Source organism: Fundulus heteroclitus, unplaced genomic scaffold (assembly GCF_011125445.2).
Source record: "Fundulus heteroclitus isolate FHET01 unplaced genomic scaffold, MU-UCD_Fhet_4.1 scaffold_58, whole genome shotgun sequence".
Classification (NCBI taxonomy): domain Eukaryota; kingdom Metazoa; phylum Chordata; class Actinopteri; order Cyprinodontiformes; family Fundulidae; genus Fundulus; species Fundulus heteroclitus.
Genome location: NW_023397011.1, coordinates 616,191 through 627,476, shown reverse-complemented (window position 1 = coordinate 627,476; position 11,286 = coordinate 616,191).

Sequence of the window (11,286 nt, the reverse complement as noted above, 5' to 3'; positions counted from 1 at the left end):
GGTTGTGAGGAAATACTGTTAATTCTTCACAATCAATCCAAAAAAAGTAAAAAACAAAGCAACTGGACTTGTTTTCCGTAGTTTAAGACATTTCGCTTACTCTCCAGGAAGCTTTCTTAATTCCAAAAATCTGGAGTAATATGGAGTACCAAGCTTTATACTACTGCCCAAACAAAGGCCTTGTAATGGCTTAGATAACATGCAAATACAACCAATCACAATCAATCCCATATGTCAGCACAAGGTCTAAAGTACGAAGCCAAGAGTGCGTCGGTTTATGCATATTTTGAGCATAACCATTTGAATCTAGGATAGTTTTAAAGGCTACGCTAAGGTTATCACATTCAGTGTCACCATGAATGTTAAAATCATCCGCTATAATAACCTTGTCAGTATTTAACACCAAATCAGATAAGAAGTGGACAATACAAAACAACAAACAGAAGAGGTTTTATTGCTTTGCAGTTTGGATGAGAGAAACCGAGGGTTAAATGTCCAAAGAACTGTAGTTATTAATTGGCCTGGGACTAATTAATAAATCACACTGAGAGATGGTTGCCACTCCTCCCCCTCTTCCTGTAGATCTGGGAATGTGGAAACTTAAATAATTGGATCGAGTTGACTCATTTATACTAACATACTCTTCTTGTAGCCAGGTTTCTGTGAGACAAAATAAATCAATCTGATTATAAGAAATCAATTAATTAACTAGCAAAGTCTTTGGAGGGAGAGACCTTATGTTCAATAGACCACATTTAATTGTTTTATTTTTTGGTTCAAAGTGAGCTGTATTGATTTTTATGATTTGTTCCTTTTAGATCAATTTTTGATCTCAGTGAACCATGAACTGACAACGCATGTTGTAGCCTACCTGAAAATATTGAGCAAACTTCTCTGGAAGACCTTGTTTGCATTTGGGCCAACCTTTTTTCAATCTGGTTGTGCAGTAGGGACAGTTCTAAGCAGGTTTCACTGGCAGAAGTGAACTCTGGAAGAGAAATGGCACACAGTGACTCTTTAAAAACAGCTGCAATCATGTCAGGTTCCTCTGTTGCCTTGTTTTCAACAGTTAGTGGTAGTCTAGGCAGGCAGTCAGCAGTGACGTTTTGGTGTCCTGGGTGGTAAGTGACATCATACGTGAAGCAGAGCAGTCGAGCGGACCATCTGGCAATCCTTAGTCCAGCACGGAGCTTCTCGTTCGACCGTGGAGTACTTGCGCTCAGTAGAAGAAAGAGTTCTGCATGCAAAAGCGACACCTCTCTCAAAAATTGGCATGTGTTTCAATCCATTCACAATTTTTTTTTCAGTATCTCTTAAAACAGATTTTTTTTAAAGAACGGTTTTTATACATGTTTATTTATTTATTATCATCATCATCATTATTATTATTTTCTCTTCTTTCAAATTTTTATTGTGAATATAATGTAACATGCTCCTTTATGTATCCATTTATTGTCTTATAATGGAATTTTTATAGTAGTGTTATGTGTGAATGCAGTGTGACACATAGTTTGGACTATGTAGCTGCCAGAGTCTGTAACCCAAATCAAATTTCCCTTTGGGACAATAAAGTTAATCTATCTATCTATCAATGCAAAGCCCAAGTTAAACAAAACATTATTTGATAAAATAATATTTTGTTTAAGTTAAATACCCAAAGTTCACTTTAAAGAATGTGAATCGTGGTTAAATTAGCTTAACTAATTCAAACAACATTTGACATGTCCTTCAACCCATTCACAATGCAAAGCACAAGTTAACCAGAACATTATTTTGAGTAAATAACATTGTGAGGACCGGTTTGTCCTGTAAAATCATTTAATTCAGAATCGCTTGCCTTTGTTTATGCAATTCTACATCCGGGCGCTAGGGGTCGCTGTAGCGATCGGTCGCTAGGGGTTGCTGTAGCGATCGGTCGCTAACCTGGTTAAAGTCTAGAGTTATCAAAATTTGCCTTTAAAACTGGCATTAATGTTCCATATTAATGCGGGAATAAGGCTCATAGCACCATCGAAGGATGGCGGAGCAGAACAGTTACGCTTTATGCTTTTAAAACAAGGTCCTTTTGAAATGTGTGGAACCGGATGTTAGCAAGGCTAATAGCATTTTGGCTAGCGGGCATTCAGCGCTAACAAATAAAAGCTTTAGCTTTATTTTTAGTCATAATGAGTGGGCTGGATAACGTAAACATTAATGTCCCATCAATGTATGAAACCTTTGTGGAGCTAACCTCTATTATCACCATAAAAACACACTCAAATGATATTAGCAATACCGTGGAACAAAGGTCAGCCCTTTGTTCTAAAGGCACTGTCACTACCCGATCCGCACCGGTAGCACGATCCGTACCATCAGCTCTTTTGTGCGTGCGCGAACAGGATAACTTCCGGGTAGGAAATATTTCGTTTTTCTTACTTTTTTATTCTTTTGTATTTTTTCGAGGTTTCTTTTTGTATATCTTTGTATTTACGGCAATATTGCATATTCTAAAAAAACAACAGAAATACATAAAAAATTTCATTGTTTTTTGTTTAATAGTAAAAATGTTTCCCAGAGTTGGTTAGTGAAATTCAAATATATAAATAATTTCTTAAAGTACATAAACCCCCAGCTATAAATACATATAGGAGTACAGAATCGTATTTGATTTAGAATTTTTTTGAGATGTTTTTTTTTATAATTTCTTTGATTTGCATATGTATGTATTTTGTGCTTAATAAATGTAATTTAAATAAGGTACGTGTGTGTTCTTTGTTCTATTCCGTTTGTTTTTGTAAAAAAAAAACAATGCGGCTACTATAATCACGAGGTCTTCTCTAGTTTATGATGTGTACACCAGAGGGCGCTAAAATCTCAATCGATAATTTTAACTTTCTAATAAAATAAATGTTTAGAACAAGATTATTTGTATAACGAAATTCACCATATAAGTAAGGATGAAATATTTTTTCCAGCCCTGTTTGAAGAAGCTGTAAAACTAACAGAGTGCATTCAGACAATACAGATAAATGTTACACATATCTTCCCCGACTTCTGAGCATATCCGATGATGACGTCAAGCAATACAATGGAGAGAATGTAAAAGGTATCAATTTCTTTCAGAAAAGTCTTCAATATTTTATTAACAATATAGTTTAGCATTATTTAATTATTTAAGTATAGAAATCAGTATTTTCAGTACAGTAATTACATCATTTTTTGGTGACCCGGAAGTTATTCTGTTTGCGCTTGCGCAAATGAGCTGTTGGTACGGATCGTGCTACCGGTACGGATCGGGTAGTGACAGGCACCATGTGTCCAACAAGTTACAAACATTTCCCAATAAACCATTTAACTTCACCCTTAGCTCTCGCGGCCCAACCCTATCTTTTAACCGTGTGGGTTTTGTCCAGTTTGGCCATTCCAAGGAAGGAGCGTTGAAAGCAGGGAGGTTGTTGGTTGTTCCGCAGCGGTGAGGCGTTAGCTCTGCAGCACCATGTGGTTGGGGTCGGAGGCCTGGTCTCTGCCACGTTCTCTGACCCGGTTGCAGTCACGATTTGAGCATGTCCTCCTGAGCATTCAAAGTAGGTTCTGCTGCTGGCTTTCCAGCTCCATCTGGGGTTCGCTTTCCGGTAAAGGCTGAGGAGAAATACAACAGAGCTGTATTGGCAGGAAAGATCCTTCTTTCCAACTGCTACCGGTGATTAGATTAAGACAGCAAACTTAGCTCTGTATTTGCCCGGACATGTTCCCCGGGTGACGAGATTCCTCTCCAGATGCTGGCTTGTGTGTCGGTCAGGCCCGGCCAGGGCCTCATTGTTCAGGCCTTCTCCTTTGTCTCAGCAGTATGGAAGGTCCAGGGAGGTGATTTCCACAGAACGTCTGTTCTGGGGAGCATGTGGCTTTGTGTCTTCAGTCACATGGCTGCTGAGGAAAGAGAGCCCCCCCTCTCCTTGGGAGCCCCATAGGAGAGAAGTCGAGCAACTTGGATTCAGGAGTCTGGGAGCTGCAGAAAGTCTGAAGAAAGTCTGAAGAGAAAGTGTGCTCTCACTTTTCGTCATCCAGGTCTGCTTGTACACATAATTTTCTGAAACACTGATGGGGCAGAAGCTAAGCCAAACAGAACTCTGCAGAAACAAAAAAGTCCAACATGAGTGATAAATGATGATGCTGTAATATCATGACTTTCAGGATACAGAGGCATTTGGTGGTAGGCAGAGGCTAAATCAATTGTGGAAAAACAGTAGCCCCACTTAGATTTGAGAACAGTTCATCTATGTGTGGTAATGGATGGCAATCAGCAGCAATGATTTTATTTGGCTCCTTTCAACACACATGCGTGGCTTTCCCCCATCTCTTCTTTGCGTCACTACTATGGGAGAAACCCAGGGAGAAACATCAATATGTTTAATGATGCCCTTATCCTGGAGATCTTTGAGCTCCTCTGAGACAGCTTGTCTTACTGAAAATGGAAGTCTCCTGATTTTTTGACACACTGGGACATTTGGCTGTATATGCACTTTGTGTATATGTCAGAACCCTGTCAGCAGGGCTGTGCAGCCTGGTGACGGTTCTGCTAGTTTTCTCCACAGGTGTTCATGGTTGATGGGTGGGCAGAGCCCACACACCTGCGGGCTGTTGAGCAGCACCAGACAGCATTATAAGAACCGTGCTCAGACAGCGGGAGGATGCCAGAGTGTTACCGTCGTGGTATGAAAGCCAGCTTCGGTCTCTAGCCTTGTTATCCATATGTAGTGGTATAGAAATATATGTATTGCTATATAAATATCTTTCAGGTGCAAGGTTCCGGTTGGGCAAAGTGGGCGTGGTATATAAGAAGCCGCTGCGCCCAATCGAACACACAGGTCTTCCTCAAGCTTTGGCTGTGACTCGCGTCTCAGGGACTGACAGTCAAAAGGCATAACATCAGGTGCATGCTGCTCTGATCTTGTGGTGGTAGGTCTCCCCTCCCTTTGCACTATTGCTGCTTGTTCACAGAAGATCTAAATCCAGGTGTGATCATAGGCAAAACGCTACTGTGCGGCTCTCCTCCTCGTCGTCGGTTTGTGTGTGTGTGCACGCGTACATGAGTTTGGATTGGGAGGTAAGAAGTAACGCTCATTGTTAACGCCAATTTGTTGCAGTTCTGTTAAATAGTGACTAACTTTTACAGGTCTCCCCATATTACCATTGCTGCTCTGTTGATATCCCGGATTTTGTGCATCATCAACCTCGGATTGTGGTGGCGGCTACACACCCTAATTGAAGTGGTGTTTGGCGTGCGGCATTGGCGTGCGGCACCGGCGCGCTCAATTCACCTCCTGTTGCGGCGTGGCCAGAGGGTCGCACCAGATTCGGACATTTTAATTTGAATTTTTTTTTTTTTTTTTGTTCCAGCCCTTTCGATTTATGACATAGCCTGACTATTGATTCATTTGGGCTGATATTATTTTCCTTTTGTTGTACATTTTGGATTGTTGTCCTTATTAATTGTTTCTTTTTTTTCTCTCTCTGTTGGCAGTGCTGAGGCCCGGCGGCGGTGTTGGTGTGGTGACGGTGTCTTCTTATTTTGTGCCGTGATTGCTGAGTTTGGGTTGTCTCACTGCGTCTGGTGCTTTACAGGGGTTTTGTTTGCTGTGTTTGGGCGGCTACTGTCCTATAGTGGCCCCTTCCGCCGGTAACCTCAGCTACTGTAGTTATTTTTCTTTTTTTTCCCTTTAGTATTATAAAGAATTGGTTTTAAAAAGAATGTTTTAAGAAGCATCTAATAAAAAGCTGTTTGTACATTTTAAAATTGTCTCAGATGTCTTAATCCACGCATGAGTGAACTGGTGTGTCCTATCAAAAAGGGGAGTAATATTCCTTGGGTGAAATTCCCAAGGTGGCGTTGTGGAGCAATTTTATTTGGGTTCAGAAATTTACAATTTCCCGATTTCAATCTAGTCTCGCCACACATATATGCGACTAAGAGTATCCGGACGATCCCCTCTCATGTTGACAACCGTCAAGATCCATCGGTCACCTCTCCTGTTGCTCACCTCGTGGTTTCCTCTCGTTCCCTCCGGACAACAACTCTAGAACCCAGCCATCTTTGGGCAAGCAACTGGTTCCTCCCGCTGATCTGGATTCCTGGAATTTACGGTGCTGCTCGGACCCGGTTCCGCCCCCACTTGCCGTTTTCTCCGGACACCTGTGGTTTCATCATCAGCTCAACACCTAGTTCTCATCGCCACCTCCCCGGCCTGGGTCATCCACCGTGTGATCAAACCGGCTTCCCGTCCTCCTGGTCCCAGTCCGAGCTCCATCCTGCTGAACAATCCACTCTCGAGTTTTTGAGTTCAATAAACCCTTTTCTATCTACCTGTATCCCCGAGTGTATTCTGCATTTGGGCAAAACATATAAAGCCAAACATGACAGTATAGAGTTTTTAGCATAGCCAACTTCCTGAACTGACACTTCCAGGCATGTTCTGATACTGTCTCTGGTACAGCAGAGACAGTACTGTAGGGGTAGGAGAAGTACTAGTAGTAACAACTTTTCATCCTTCAGGTTTCATTTGTAATGCCTGAAACAAATCTAAGCCAAGAAGAGCAGTGCCTGACTTAATAACAGCAAGAGTACCCGCAGTAGAATGACTAGAAATGGTAGCTTTTAAGCACCCTTTTACGGAAATATTCTCTTTTGCATAGGTAACAAGAGCAAATGTAGGTTTCGTTAGCACACATTCTGAAAAGCAGGTGTGGTAAATGTCCTCCGGGATAATAGACACCGATGAGCCTGTATCCACAATCAGCTCAATATCTTTGCGTTGGCCATTAACGGAGACTTGAACTGTGCAGAGGATCTTGTCTTGTACTGCATTGTTCATGTACACTGATAGGGCTCGCCCCTGAATAGTTTGGGCGGAGACAGCCGCGGCTCTGGACTAGCCGACGTAGTGGTATGTGGAGCGGTGACAGGAACGGACGAATGCGGAAGTGGCGGAGGGGGAAAGACTGGCTATGTAAATGATTAAGGATTTCACTGACGCCAGCTTCTATGGAATGTTCTACCCCTGCTTGCCACTGTTTGTCTGGTGATGGGTCCATGTTTGCCCAGATTATTCTGTAACACTCAGAAATGGAGGACCCAGAATTCAAACCAGCCAAACAGCACAATTTCAGCCAGTTTATTTAAGGGTAAACTGCAGCAGGTTGTGGGATTATCGTCAGCGTCAATGGCAGGACCCTCTGAAAGTAGAGATCGCAGGTTAATGACCACACTATCTATACGGGACGAATTTGTTACAGGAGATATGGTCACTAACCCTACTTAGGGGAGGTTTTTTTTTTTTGTACATTAGGCAGCACTCGAGGGCCATTTTTGAAAAATCCTGGGGGACTAACCATAAGTCACAGGGACATCTGGGTGCCATCCCCTGAAAGCACCATCCCTCGTCTCCCATCTGCCCAAGGTCCCATATTTTTAAAGCCCACCAGGACCCCGGTACAGCCCCCCAAAAAAGTCAAAATTCACCAAAATCACAAATAAATGGTCCCCAATGGCTTAAAACTTTAGTTAGGGGTTGTAGTACAATTAAACCGCCACCAGGTGGCATTATGTACGATAGGCGGCATTTTACATTGGATAGGAGGCAGCATTTACATTATGTACAATAGGCAGTAATATTACATTGGACAGGAGGCAGCATTTACATTATGTACAATAGGCAGTAATATTACATTGGACAGGAGGCAGCATTTACATTATGTACAATAGGCAGTAATATTACATTGGACAGGAGGCAGCATTTACATTATGTACAATAGGCAGTAATATGAATAGGCCAATCAGCGGCATTTTGGTTAGGGTGCTAGGTTAAATGATAGCCATGTCACTGTACAATAGGCAGTAATATGAATAGGCCAATCAGCGGCATTTTGGTTAGGGTGCTCGGCTAAATGATAGTTAACTGATAGCCATGTCACTGTACAATAGGCAGTAATATGAATAGGCCAATCAGCGGCATTTTGGTTAGGGTGCTAGGCTAAATGATAGTTAACTGATAGCCATGTCACTGTACAATAGGCAGTAAGTTCAATAGGCCAATCGGCAGTATTTTACATAGGCCAGTGGGCAGCATTTAACATTATGTACAATCCGCAGTACACTGAATGGGACACTTGGCAGCATCGCTGTTAGGGTGTCACTTTGGTACAGATCACAGCACTTAACATATGTAAGGAGCATCGAAGGGTGTAGTAGAGTGGTTAACAACATGGTCTCATACCCAAAGGAGCAGGGTTTGAAACCAGCCTTAGCTAGTTTCTTTTTCTCAATTTTACAATGGTCAATGACGTCACAGATGACGTAGGAATAATTATTAATGGACCAATAGGAGGCTAAAGGGTGTGGCTAAGCTAATAACCATTTAACCGTTGCCATGGCAACCGGGGTACATTATATAATAGTTTTCCGGAAATTTGTGGCTAGGAAGCCCGCCCTCCACCTGGGAGAGCCGGGTTCGATTCCCACTTGGGCTGCCAACTTTTTTTTTTTTTTTTAATCTACCTACCCAGGGACGAAGCATTTTAGGCCCGCAATTAGTTCCATGGAGCAGCCACTTGGACCTCCAGAGGGCCCCTTTGACCTCCAGAGAACCAGGGGGAACATGGAGATTATTGTACCCAGGGACAAAGCATTTTAGGCCCACAAAAAGTTCCATGGAGCAGCCGCTTGGACGGACATACACTTCCACGGAGAAGCCCCTATTAGTTGATTTTATCCTCCAGAGAAACAGGGGGGAAATGGATACATGGCCTGTCGCCCATCCCCCACCCACATACACTTCCACGGAGAAGCCGCTATTTATAAGAGCACCTTTATACAGGTGGACAGTTAAAGACATAGCTAGGATACGGCCCACCTGATCATGTGACCTGGGTAGTCTTGTAGTTAATGCTCCCGCCTCTCAAGCGGGAGAACAGGGTTCAAATCCCGGCTGGGACTGACCACAATTTTCACGTTTTAAATGTCAAAGTCATAAGCACTATGAGCCATAGTATTGACATGGTCCTCTTTTCCCTTTAATTTTGTTTAAATTTACTCTTTAGTTGATTATATCTTCCAGAGAAACAGGGGGGAAATGGAACATCTCTACCCGGGGCAAAGCTCCACTCTTTCCCTGCATGGCAGTGGAGTGAGCACATGGCCTGTCGCCCATCCCCCACCCACATACACTTCCACGGAGATATATCATACAGAATCACTATGTACAAAAGGATGCATTTTATATGGGACAGAGGGCAGCATTTTACATTGCAGTTCAAACTACAACATGGAAGACAATACATTGCACATGGGATTGCATTGTCCTTGGCTCATTCTGGAACCATGGAAGACCAGGGGCGGCCAGAGGAGGGCCAGGGCCTGGGGGGGAACCACGGAGGACCAGGGGCGGCCAGAGCAGGGCCAGGGCCTGGGGGGGAACCATGGATGACCAGGGGCGGCCAGAGCAGGGCCAGGGCCTGGGGGGGGAACCAGAACCAGGGCCTGGGGGGGAAACCATGGAGGACCAGGGGCGGCCAGAGCAGGGCCAGGGCCTGGGGGGGAACCAGAACCAGGGCCTGGGGGGGAACCATGGAGGACCAGGGGCGGCCAGAGGAGGGCCAGGGCCTGGGGGAACCATGGAGGACCAGGGGCGGCCAGAGCAGGGCCAGGGCCTGGGGGGGAACCATGGAGGACCAGGGGCGGCCAGAGGAGGGCCAGGGCCTGGGGGGGAACCATGGAGGAACCAGGGACTGGACAGTGCTACACTATGATGGTCTTACAGAACCACTATGTACAATAGGCTGCATTTAATATGGGACAGGGGGCAGCATTTTATATTACAGGGCAAACTCCAACATGAAAAGCATTACATTGCACATGGGATTACTAGGGTTTTTGGCTCGGCTCAATCTGGGACCATGGAGGAACCGGGGGGGGCACCACGGAGGTCATTTACCCAGGAAGGAAGCACCACTGGCCCGCAACAACCCCCCTGGAGCTAACACCCCCCTCCCTGGAACAGACTCTGGGTCCTGGAACAGACTATGGGTCCTGGAGGAACCAGGGGAACCACTATGTACAAAAGGCTGCATTTAATATGGGACAGAGGGCGGCATTTTACATTACAGGGCAAACTTATATAGGACATTTTTGACCAATCTGTATAATCTGACCCAATCTGTATAATATGATTGAACTTGATTTTGTAAAGTGCCTTGAGATGACATGTTTCATGATTTGGCGCTATATAAATAAAAATGAATTGAATTGAATTGAACAGAGACCCTCAAACCCCCACCATGAACTGTTCCCCATATATATATATATATATATATATTAGGGCTGGGCAACGATTAAAATATTTAATCGCGATTATTTGCCCTGATTAATCGCGATTAATCGCGATTAATCGCATTGTATTTACAAACTCCAAGAATGAATTCAAAAGTAGTGTAAAGAGCACTTTTATTTTAATGTTCTGCTGCCATATGAACAAAAGTGTTGTAACATTTGTAGCACTTATTTTATACTGGATATTTTCAACCCATCTATTGAATTTAATGCACTAGTTGATCTTTTCTTCATAAGAGAACAGCAAGCACTGCAGCCAAAATATGGCCTTTTTTGACCTGCTGTATATTAGCCAGTCCCTAAGCTTGATGTATCATGAAACTGTTGACCTTTTGGGTTTTGTGGTTATTTTATTATTACAATTAAATAATAATAATAATAATAATAATGTAATGTTCAGTGTTTTTTTGCTAATCCACCTCTTATATATTTCAATCCTTATGTAATTTTGTCTGTGTTGTGTGCACCTGCCTGTTGCTTTAATCCTATAAATTTCCCCGTCGTGGGATAAAAAAAGGATTAGCTAATGTTATATTATCTTAAATAACACTTTTTAATATATGTACTGGGTTCTTTCAAGGTCTTAATTACATGTTATGTGTGGGCTCCAGTAACATCCATCCATCCATCCATCCATCCACTGATCTACCTGGATGTTCCCTGGAGGACTGAAACGCCTCAGTCAGAGACGTCTGTGGGTCTGTCGGGGCAATGAGAGAAGTTTCGTCTCCTCTCTCCGTTTCTGGGGCTCGACGTTTTCATGTTTTTTCACGTGCTTAGATAAATTTGTTGTGTTTCCACTGAAATGAACCGGCTTTTTACAAAACATACAGCTTGATTTCATTTACGGTATTAAAATAAAGCCAAACGGTGCTACTTCCCCTGTTCATGTTTTTTTGCTGCTGCGTTCTCTCTCAGCTGTTTGT